A 13,289-nucleotide genomic window follows, 5' to 3' on the forward strand; every position below is an offset into this window, starting at 1 on the left:
GTCAATGCATAGTCTCAATTTATCCGTTTTTTTCACTATGACCAGATTGCTGATCCAGTCTGTGGGCTGTGTGACTGTGGTTAAATGTCCATCCTTTTCGTATTGATCGAGCTGTGCTTTAACAGCTGCCTTGAGGGCCACTGGAACATTCCTGGGGGCACACTGCACAGGCGCCACACTGCTGTCCAGCTCAAAGTGAACATCACCAGGCAGGGACTCAACTGGGCTGGTGAACACGTCGTGGTATGTGTTGATGAAACGCTCTTTGGTCAGGTCTCCCATCCTGCAGTGTTCCACTTTATTTAGCTCCTCAGGAATGGTGAATCGTATCAGACCCAGTCTCTCACATGTCTCCCCTGAAAGCAAGGGCCTCTGGCCTGTATGCACAACCTCAAAGTCCAGCTTGTGTGTTCTGCCCCTAATGACACAGTGTGTGCTGTACAACCCCAGCGAGTTCATCCACTCACTGTTGTACAGCTTCAATCTGGTGAGACTCTTCTGAAGAGGCGTTCTGGGCGCCAGTCTCTTGTCCTTCATGCTAATCACATTGCAGGTGGCTCCAGAGTCGAGCTGGCACCTCTGGACCCCCTGTTGCAGTGGCAGATTGACAAACCACTTCTTCCCTTGCGTGTTCACAGCTCCCACGCTCTCTGCTGTGTACACATCTCTCTCATCTCCATCAATGTCCTCCTGTTCCCCTGTTGACGGGTCATCCACAGCGTTCAACTGGTGTGCGTGCTGACCCCTCTTCATGCATACTTTGGCAAAATGGTTGGCAGTGCCACAAGAGCGGCAGGATTTACCAAATGCAGGGCACTGGTCTCGCCCACGTTTGTGCCTTGTGCCACAGTACTTGCATTCCACTGTGTCTCTCATGCCCTGGAGCTGTGAACTGGTGTAGGTGGGCTCAGATGGTCTACCGGCAGATCTGCGTCCATATCTTTGTCCCCCCTGCGTGGCATTGATGCACTCTCCAGCCCAGAGTTGCCCAGTGACATAGTCTTTAATTTATTGTCCATGACCTCGGCTGCACGGCAGATCATGATTGCCTGATCCAATTTGAGATAATTTTCTCTTAGCAAACGACGTCTGGCGCCCTCATCAGCAATGCCAAGGACAAGCTTGTCCTTTATGAGTTCATCTTTTATAGCTCCGAATTCACAAGAGGCAGCCTTTTCTCTCAGCCTCGTAACAAAAGCATCTATGGGTTCTCCTTCCTCTTGCTTTAAGTTTCCAAAAACGTACCTCTCGAATGTGACGTTCTTCGCGGGGGTAAAGTATCCCTCCAGTGCCTCCAGAATAGCACCGGCATCTTTCTGTTGGTCGGCAGTGAGTCCCAGGTTGTATTTGTAAACATGGAGGCAGCCGTTCCCCATTAGCCGTCTCAGCGCCGCTGCTTGGACGGGCTTCTCCTTCTCGTTGAGCCCGGTCGCCAGCAGATAATCTTTAAACTCTGCTCGGAAGTTTTTCCAGTTGCCGTGAGTGTCCCCAGCCATCTTCATGGGCTCCGGAGGCGGGATGTTTGAAGCCATTATACCAACGCGGTGCTAAAGCTAACAGGCTAACTGAAACTGCTAAAACTCACCAAAACAAATAAACGCACACTGTCTCAACAGTGGACAGAATGTGGGGCATAATCGGGTCCTGCTTGGACTTCTGACACCATGTTATATGGTGCGGTGCATTATAAAGATGACAAGAGTCCTGCTGTGTCTCAGTACCGTGTATTCAGGCTGCATGTAGGAAGTACAACGGAGGTAAACACACATGACGCAGGGATATGTTATAGGTGAGGTCACCGTGGCTGCCACAGGGTGGCGCAGTATGTCAATACAATCACCCTGTAACACTGGTCCACAGTTCCACAACCAGGACGAAAGCCACACTGTTCCTCCTGAATCCGAGGTTCCACTATCTGGTGTAGCCTTCTCTCTAGTACACCTGGATAGACCTTACCGGGAAGGCCGAGGAGTGTGATCCCACGATAGTTGGAACACATCCTCTGGTTCCACTTCTTAAAGAGAGGAACCCCGTTCTGCCAATCCAGAGGTACCACCCCCGATGTCCATGCAATGTTGCCGAGTCTTGTCACCCAAGACAGCCCTACAGCATCCAGACCCTTAAGGAACTCCGGGCAGATATCATCCACCCCCGGAGCCTTGCCACCCAGGAGCTTTTTAACTACCTCGGCAACATCAGCCCCAGAAATAGAAGAGATTATTACTACTCTATATACAAAGCTATATGTATATACACTACCGTTCAAAAGTTTGGGGTCACCCAAACAATTTTGTGGAATAGCCTTCATTTCTAAGAACAAGAAGAGACTGTCGAGTTTCAGATGAAAGTTCTCTTTTTCTGGCCATTTTGAGCGTTTAATTGACCCCACAAATGTGATGCTCCAGAAACTCAATCTGCTCAAAGGAAGGTCAGTTTTGTAGCTTCTGTAACGAGCTAAACTGTTTTCAGATGTGTGAACATGATTGCACAAGGGTTTTCTAATCATCAATTAGCCTTCTGAGCCAATGGAAATGGGCCTCTATACACCTATGTAGATATTGCACCAAAAACCAGACATTTGCAGCTAGAATAGTCATTTACCACATTAGCAATGTATAGAGTGTATTTCTTTAAAGTTAAAGCCTAGTTTAAAGTTATCTTCATTGAAAAGTACAGTACTTTTCCTTCAAAAATAAGGAATTTCAATGTGACCCCAAACTTTTGAACGGTAGTGTATGTGTGTGTGTGTATATATATATATATATATATATATATATACATATATATATATATATATATATATATATATATATATATATATATATATATATATATATATATATATATATATATATATATATATATATATATATATATATATATATGTGTGTGTATATATATATATATATATATATATATATATATATATATATATATATATATGTGTATATATATATATATATATATATATATATATATATGTGTATATATATGTATGTGTATATATACCGGTGGCGTGCGGTGAGGTTCATGTCAGGTGAGGCACTGACTTCATCACAGTCAGATTTACAAACTTATGAACCCTAAAGAGTATCTTATTCACCATTTGATTGGCAGCAGTTAACGGGTTGTGTTTAAAAGCTCATACCAGCATTCTTCCCTGCTTGGCACTCAAGCATCAAGGGTTGGAATTGGGGGTTAAATCACCAAAAATGATTCCCAGGCACGGCGCCGCTGCTGCCCACTGCTCCCCTCACCTCCCAGGGGGTGAACAAGGGGATGGGTCAAATGCAGAGGACAAATTTCACCACACCTAGTGTGTGTGTGACAATCATTGGTACTTTAACCTAACTTTAACTTTACACTTACAAACTGTAGCACACAAAAAAGCACATTTAATTAAAAAAAACGTTATTATGGTCTTACCTTTACTTATAAGTGCGGGAACAGTGGTGTTCGTGTTGGAAGAGTTGTGAATGAATGAAATATTAAATCCGTGCTGCAGTCTGCAGGTGTACCTAATGTTGTGTCCCTGCGGTCGTTCGCGGCTCCTCCAGCGCGACTCGCGAGCATTGTTGTTTTTGCACTTTTTGGCTTCTTGTTAAGTGACTTTCTTTGGGTGGATTCGGTCTTGCACGTGGAGGGTTTGGGTGTGGGCTTTGGTTGGTGTGGCGCTCCCGTCGGGCGGTGCATTCTGCGGCGGAGGTGCTTGGCACCAGGAGGCGGGGTTATGAGACGAGCCTCTCACAGTGCGTCTTCGCAGCAGTATTATGATCGCTCAGCACAAGAAATACGTTACACACATACAGTTGTTGACAAAATACACTGTACATTATATACCTCAGCTAACTAAACTATGGAAATGTATAATATAATTCATATAGCAATACCATACTTGCCAACCCTCCCGTTTTTAGCGGGAGAATCCCGATATTCAGCGCCTCTCCCGACAACCTCCCGACAGAGATTTTCTCCCGACAAACTCCCGGTATTCAGCCGGTGCTGGAGGCCACGCCCCAAAAAAAAAAAGTCTGCCGCAGCTGCGATTGGACCTGACCAGCCTCCGGGTACAAGTACTGGAGTACCAATTGCTTGCCAGGGAAGATCTTCCCCAGGAAGCAAGGATTGACCAGTTTTGGGCCATGCTAGGGAGAGATGGAAGATTCCACACTCTCGTGCATTTGATGAAAGCACTTTTGTGCGTGCCACACAGCAATGCATCATCAGAGAGGGTGTTCAGCATGGTTAGAAAAATAGTGACAGAGAATAGAAAGAGGATGGACAATTCAACCCTTAACAAAGCATTGTACTTTCAAGTACAACAATGAGTAGATGAGTGTTGTGTGTGTGTGTGTGTGTATATGTGTAAATAAATGAACACTAAAATTCAAGTATTTATTTTATTTATATATATAATAATATATATATATATATATATATATGAAATACTTGAGTTGGTGAATTCTAGCTGTAAATATACTCTCCTCTTAACCACGCCCATAACCACGCCCCCCGCCCCAACCACGCCCCCAACCATGCCCCCCCCCCCCCCCCCCCACCTCCCGATATTGGAGGTCTCAAGGTTGGCAAGTATGAGCAATACGGTCTCACTGCACAGCAGGCCAGCAGTTAGCCGAGTCATTGCGCACAATCCATGTTGAGGCACAACTAATGTGACGCCATACACAACGCACTGACGTGCCTCAACTGGCTGCTGATCACCGCACCGTCTCTTCTCAGTATTTGAACGGCAAATGTGAAAATGAAAATAAAAATAATCTAAAACTGGTGAAGTTAAATGGAAAATAACTTTAGTATAATCACTGGATACATATAACAATTTAATAATTTTTTTTTTCTTTTTACTTTTTTTTTCTTTCCATGATGGCAGGTGAGGCCCCGCCTCCCCTGCCTCTAGTGACTGCACGCCACTGATATATACGTATGTATGTATACATATATGTGTATATATGTATATATATATATATATATATGTATATATGTGTATACATGTATATATATGTATATGTATATATGTGTATACATGTATATATATGTGTATATATATAAATATATATATATATATATATATATATATATGTATGTGTGTGGCAGCACGGTGGTAGAGGGGTTAGTGCGTCTGCCTCACAATACGAAGGTCCTGAGTAGTTGTGAGTTCAATCCCGGCCTCGGGATCTTTCTGTGTGGAGTTTGCATGTTCTCCCCGTGACTGCGTGGGTTCCCTCCGGGTACTCCGGCTTCCTCCTACCTCCAAAGACATGCACCTGGAGATAGGTTGATTGGCAACACTAAATTGGCCCTAGTGTGTGAATGTGAGTGTGAATGTTGTCTGTCTATCTGTGTTGGCCCTGCGATGAGGTGGTGACTTGTCCAGGGTGTACCCCGCCTTCCGCCCGATTGTAGCTGAGATAGGCTCCAGCGCCCTCCGCGACCCCGAAGGGAATAAGCGGTAGAAAATGGATATATGTATGTATGTATATATATGTGTATATATATATATATGTGTATATATATATATATATATGTGTATATATATGTATATATGTGTACAGTATATATATGTACAGTATATATTTATGTATACAGTATATATATGTATATATACAGTATATATGTATGTATATATATACATATACATGTGTATATATATACACACATATATACAGTATGTTACACATATATATGTATAAATATATATGTATGTATATGTATATATATACATATGTATGTATGTATATACACACATATGTTACACATATATGTGTGTGTATATATATGTATATATACTGTATGTATATTAGAGATGCGCGGTTTGCGGACACAACCGCGGACTCGGGCGGATGCATGACGAAAAAAATAGATTTTAAATAGATTCGGGCGGGTGGCGGTTGAACCAATTCAGAAAAAAAAATACATAGTTAAATGTTGTTACCCACATACGAAAAACGAGCAGCACTCTTTGAAACAGGCAATTATTCATCAGGCACTGCTGCAACTGTCACACCAAATTTCTTCCCCCCTACAAAAACCCTCCCTCCCATTTACTTCCGGGGCTGCGTCCAATAAAGTCACAAAGTTGCCGGGGGTCCTTAACTCGCACGCGACTGTCCTGTTTCGCGCCTGTACAAAAAAAAAACAATAATCGATTTCTTCAGATTCCAGCAGCTGTCAAAGACGAAGTATCCTTCCAGCGACGGGCAGTCAAAGCCGAAGTGCTATCGATCGCTGTCAATGACCACGGAAGTAAATGGGGGGGGGGGGGGGGTTTGTAGGTGGAAGAAATTTGGCGTGACAGCTGCAGCAGTGCCTGATGAATAATTGCCTGTTTCAAAGAGTGCTGCTCGTTTTTCGTATGTGGGTAACAACATTTAACTATGTATTTTTTGGCACACATTGAATGTCTCTGCTGCATTGAATCAGTCTCCTTTCTTTAACAGGAATGCCTTGCATCGTCTATATTAGATACATAACAACGGGTGGGTGGCGGGTGATGGGCGGTTGTGGTTTTGATAAAAAGTTAGTTCGGGTGGATGGCGGGTGGATGACGACTTTTGTGATGCGGTTGCGGATTAAATACTCTATAATAAATAAGCCTATCCGCGCATCTCTAATGTATATACTGTATATATATATGTGTGTATATATATACATATACATGTATATATATACACACACATATATATGTTACACATATATATGTATGTATATGTATATATATACATATACACTACCGTTCAAAAGTTTGGGGTCACATTGAAATGTCCTTATATTTGAAGGAAAAGCACTGTACTTTTCAATGAAGATAACTTTAAACTAGTCTTAACTTTAAAGAAATACACTCTATACATTGCTAATGTGGTAAATGACTATTCTAGCTGCAAATGTCTGGTTTTTGGTGCAATATCTACATAGGTGTATAGAGCCCCATTTCCAGCAACTATCACTCCAGTGTTCTAATGGTACAATGTGTTTGCTCATTGGCTCAGAAGGCTAATTGATTATTAGAAAACCCTTGTGCAATCATGTTCACACATCTGAAAACAGTTTAGCTCATTACAGAAGCTACAAAACTGACCTTCCTTTGAGCAGATTGAGTTTCTGGAGCATCACATTTGTGGGGTCAATTAAACGCTCAAAATGGCCAGAAAAAAAGAACTTTCATCTGAAACTCGACAGTCTATTCTTGTTCTTAGAAATTAAGGCTATTCCACAAAATTGTTTTGGGTGATCCCAAACTTTTGAACGGTAGTGTACATGTATATATATACACACATGTTACACGTACGTGTGTGTATATATATACACACACACATATATGTGTATATATATATACATACACACATATATATATATATATATATATATATGTATATATATATATATATATATATATATATATATATATATATATATATATATATATATATATATATACATATATATATATATATATATATATATATATACCAGTGACGTGCAGACACTAGAGGCAGGTGAGGCCCCGCCTCACCTGCCATCATGGAAATAAAAAAAATTAATTAAATTGTTATATGTATCCAGTGATTATACTATAAAGTTATTTTCCATTTAACTTCACCAGTTTTAGATTATTTTTATTCAGAATCGCTGAATATTCACATTTGCCGTTCAAATACTGAGAAGAGACGGTACGGTGATCAGCAGCCAGTTGAGGCACGTCACTGCGTTGTGCCTCAACATGGATTGCGGACTCGGCTAACTGCTGGCCTGCTGTGCAGTGAGACCGTATTGCTATATGAACTATATTATACATTTCCATAGTTTACTTAGCTGAGGTATATAATGTACAGTGTATTTTGTCAACAACTGTATGTGTGTAACGTATGATCATCAAACTGCTGCAAAGACTCACTGGCTGAGGCTCGCCTCGCAGTAATATAATGATAATGATAAATGGGTTATACTTGTATAGCGCTTTTCTACCTTCAAGGTACTCAAAGCGCTTTGACAGTATTTCCACATTTACCCATTCACACACACATTCACACACTGTTGGCGGGAGCTGCCATGCAAGGCGCTAACCAGCAGCCATCAGAGGCAAAGGGTGAAGTGTCTTGCCCAAGGACACAACGGACGTGACTAGGAAGGTAGAAGGTGGGAATTGAACCCCAGTAACCAGCAACACTTCGATTGCTGGCACAGCCACTCTACCAACTTCGCCACGCCGTCCCTATAATCCCGCCTCCTTGTGCCTTGTGCGTGAACTTTCCACGCGCAAGATTGAATCTATTGTAACTTATTTTTATGGGCTTTCCTCTTTGTGATGTTAATTCCTGTTACACGCTGTTATACAGTATATGCCTTGCGCTCTTATTTTGAAGGCGCTAAGAGCGGAAGTGATGACACGTTGGAGTGGAGCGGAGGTTTTTGAAAGAAGGTAAAAAAGGGGTCCTCGTGTAAACTGGAGCCTCCGTGTTTATTTTTTTGTAGTTTCATACAGTATATGCGACATTTATAAACCCTCTGTTACACTATTTAAAAAAGTTATTTAATAAGAAGCCAAAAAGTGCAAAAACAATAATGTTCATGTTGGAGGAGTTGTGAATGACCGCAGGGCCACAACATTAGGTACACCTGCAGACTGCAGCACGGATTTCATATTTCATTCATTCACAACTTCTCCAACACGAACATTATTGTTTTTGCACTTTTTGGCTTCTTATTAAATAACTTTTTTAAATAGATTAAATCTTGCACGTGGAAAGTTTAAGTGTGGGCTTTAGTTGATATAACACTCCCGTCAGGGGGTGCATTCTACGACGGGAGTGCATTAATCCAGCACAACAGCGGGGCATGGACTTCATTTATAAGTAAAGGTAAGACAATAATAACGTTTTTTTTAATTAAATATGCTTTTTTGTGTGCTACAGTTTGTATGTGTAAAGTTAAGTTAAAGTACCAATGATTGTCACACACACTAGGTGTAATGAAATTTGTCCTAGGGGCGGCGTGGCGAAGTTGGTAGAGTGGCTGTGCCAGCAATCTGAGTGTTGCTGGTTTCTGGGGTTCAATTCCCACCTTCTACCTTCCTAGTCACGTCCGTTGTGTCCTTGGGCAAGACACTTCACCCTTTGCCTCTGATGGCTGCTGGTTAGCGCCTTGCATGGCAGCTCCCGCCATCAGTGTGTGAATGGGTAAATGTGGAAATACTGTCAAAGCGCTTTGAGTACCTTGAAGGTAGAAAAGCGCTATACAAGTACAACCCATTTATCATTTATATTTGACCCATCCCCTTGTTCACCCCCTGGTAGGTAAGGGGAGCAGTGGGCAGCAGCGGCACCGCGCCCGGGAATAATTTTTGGTGATTTAACCCCCAATTCCAACCCTTTATGCTGAGTGCCAAGCAGGGAAGAATGCTGGTATGAGCTTTGAAACATAATCCGTTAACTGCTGCCAATCAAATGGTGAATAAGATACTCTTTAGGGTTCATATGTTTGTAAATTTGACTGTGATGAAGTCAGTGCCTAACCAGCAATGAACCTCACCGCACGTCACTGATATATACATATACATATGTATATATATGATAATTATTTTTTGCCATGTTCAAATACATAATTGATTGTTGATTTGCTTGGTTGTTTGTAATCATGAAAATCAATATAACATAACAAAATAATAGTAAGACTATGTCAACTGTGTGTATGTATATGCATGTTTACATGGCAAAAAAAAAACCTTTAAACTAAAAGAGTTGAATTCAAACATGGCGCCCTGTGGTCACGTGAATGCCTATTGACCAATCAATGAGGAGATGGTCTGAAACCGAGTTGGCCATACTCTCTTGATGCACAACTCTGCCTGAGGCGCAGCGCTGGCGTCTTCTGCTGGGCCAATTTTGCAGTTCAAAACGGCTTTCTCTCCTTTCTCTTGGTATAACATCTACAACCAACAGTGTATTTACTCTGCGGGATAACATGTTGGGCATCTATTTTCATTGTAAAGTTAGGTTTTCAGCAACTAAAGTGAAATGTTATTAAAACAACGCATGATAGTGATTTTATTGTTTTAATTTGAAAGTTCAATCTTTCAACGTCTAAATTAAAAAGACACTATGCTTGTTTATCCTAGTATACAATTCTTATAAGAGCCGGATTTACTAAAGTTTTGTGAGTACTAAAGCATGTGTTAACTTGATAGCACACGCAAAGTTGATCTACCAACATGGATTGTTAAGTGGGCGGAATAAGGCGTGCAATCCATTTTGCGTCTCTGTCGCCATTAATATACAAAATATATGCTGATCATCAAACGCCCACATACTGGGAGGAGAAGATGCAAATATAATTTAACAAATATGTGATTTATTACCGTTTTGCGATCACTATTCGGTGTTGTATTTAGCACGTATTAGAAGTGACAGTTGCACACGGCTGCAGGATCTGTGCTGCGCTGCACAGACGAGAATCCTCCGTCATGCGTGTGTCTGTCAACATTTTAGACGGTAGAAATAAAAATAAAAATTTGATATATCTCATATTCAGCTACATAGTTTTCTAATTTTATTGCTGCTGGATGATTTATGAAGCTGATTAAAATTAATTTCAATGTTTCTTTTTTTAATTAGGGAATCGGGAAATATATTACCATAATATACTGTATCTCCGACAAGAAAAGACATCTTTCATTGTGCATTTTTCTGCATTTGAGTCCTTCCAGACGCACAAATGCAGTGGCGATGCGACCCACAGCCTTGCGCACAGAATGAAATGTTTATTTTGTCTCATTGCAATTCAGAAAAGGTGTTAAGATTATGGATGTGTGCTGCTGGTTCAACACATCGCACACAGGTAGGAGCATGATAACATGAATGTGCAGAAATATGATCAAGTGTCTCTGTGCTAAAAGCCCTGTATGCACGCAAAATCCTCATTTAAATAAGGCGGTCGACTGCACCACTTTTCAATTGCACACGCAGTCTTAGATCACACGCATCACGCCCACTCATGGTACACCTATTTTGTTTTTTTGCACACGCTGTCTATTGGCGCTTAGTAAATCTGGCCCCAAGTGCTCAAGCAAATATATACACCTCTCATTTAGACATTGTATTAAACACAAACAAACTCTAAAACATCCATCCATCCATTTTCTACCGCTTGTCCCTTTTGGGGTCGCGGAGAGTGCTGGAGCCTATCTCAGCTGCAGTCAGGCGGAAGGCGGGGTACACCCTGGACAAGTCGCCACCTCATCACAGGGCCAACACAGATAGACAGACAACATTCACACTCACATTCACACACTAGGGCCAATTTAGTTTTGCCAATCAACCTATCCCCAGGTGCATGTCTTTGGAGGTGGGAGGAAGCCGGAGTACCCGGAGGGAACCCACGCAGTCACGGGGAGAACATGCAAACTCCACACAGAAAGATCCCAAGCCCGGGATTGAACCCAGGACTACTCAGGACCTTCGTATTGTGAATCGATTCACTTGATTCACTCAGCCAAGAGCGCATGTGCAGAACGTTGCACATGATTGCCGACTGCGGTGCATGCGTCGGGACTCGCACATACGTAAAAAGTAATTTAATCTAATGACACCCGTAAAAGTTATTGCTGCACAACTTCAGAGGTAACAGTATTAATTCAACAATTGTGAAAACAATTAAAGAAAAGTTCACTTAGTCTTGATAAACTGCAACTTTTATTCACACTTAATTTTATCCACAGTTGCAAGAGTTAACGGCGTTGTAGGTTTTGCCAACCACTCATGTCTCTCTCTCTGCCTGTGGGCTCCTCATGCAACAACTAATAATATTAATGCTATGGAACTGAGATCGCCATAGTGGGATGAATAAAAGTCTGTCTAGTATACGGTATGTGACGGCAGAAGTGGTGCAACAGGGGCGAATCACTGACCGAGTTAATGGCAAAGCCAACCCGTGAGTGCTGGTTCAGTAAAAACTTGCAGGTTTTGAACAATTCGTCCGTGACTGGCACATCACTCGTTTACACCGCTGTGTTGGCAACAAGCAACAGCTAAAATGGTACCTGATTCAAGTCTTCAGAGTTTATTGCACGTTTGAATCACACACGTTTGATACGACACGAAACTTCATTGGTTTAACATAACTTGACGCGCTCTTTTACGCTTATTAAATCAGCAAAGGGACATGTACAAACCCCAAAACCAGTGAAGTTGGCACGTTGTGTAAATGGTAAATAAAAATAAAATACAATGATTTGCAAATCCTTTTCAACCTATATTCAATTGAATACACTGCCAAGACAAGATACTTAACGTTCGAACTGGAAAAGTTTGTTATTTTTTTGCAAATATTAGCTCATTTGGAAATTGATGCCTTCAACATGTTTCAAAAAAGCTGGCACAAGTGGCAAAAAAGACTGAAAAAATTGAGGAATGCTCATCAAACACTTATTTGGAACATCCCACAGGTGAACAAGCTAATTGGGAACAGGTGGGTGCCATGATTGGGTATAAAAGCAGCTTCTATGAAATGCTCAGTCATTCACAAACAAGGATGGGGCAAAGGTCACCACTTTGTGAACAAATGCGTGAGCAAATTGTCGAACAGTTTAACAACAACATTTCTCAACCAGCTATTGCAAGGAATTTAGGGATTTCACCATCTACGGTCCGTAATATCATCAAAAGGTTCAGAGATTCTGGAGAAATCACTGCAAGGCCCAAAACCAAAATTGAATGCTCGTGACCTTGGATCCCTCAGGCTGTACTGTATCAAAAAGCGACATCAGTGTGTAAAGGATATCACCACATGGGCTCAGGAACACTTCAGAAAACCACTGTCAGTAACTACAGTTCGTCGCTACATCTGTAAGTGCAAGTTAACACTCTACTATGCAAAGCGAAAGCCATTTATCAACAACACCCAGAAACGCCGCCGGCCTCATCGAAGATGGACTGATGCAAAGTGGATAAGTGTTCTGTGGTCTGACGAGTCCACATTTCAAATTTTTTTTGGAAACTGTGGTCTTCGTGTCCTCTGGAACAAAGAGGAAAAGAACCATCCAGATTGTTATAGGTGCAAAGTTCAAAAGCCAGCATCTGTGATGGTATGGTGGTGTATTAGTGCCCAAGACATGGGTAACTTACACATCTGTGAAGGCATCATTGTTGCTAACATATGTTGACATCCAAGCAACGTTATCATGGACGCCCCTGCTTATTTCAGCAAAACAATGCCAAGCCACGTGTTACAACAGCGTGGCTTCATATTAAAGAGTGCGGGTACTAGACTGGCCTGCC

The sequence above is a fragment of the Entelurus aequoreus genome, linkage group LG08, assembly GCF_033978785.1.
Source record: "Entelurus aequoreus isolate RoL-2023_Sb linkage group LG08, RoL_Eaeq_v1.1, whole genome shotgun sequence".
Classification (NCBI taxonomy): Eukaryota; Metazoa; Chordata; class Actinopteri; order Syngnathiformes; family Syngnathidae; genus Entelurus; species Entelurus aequoreus.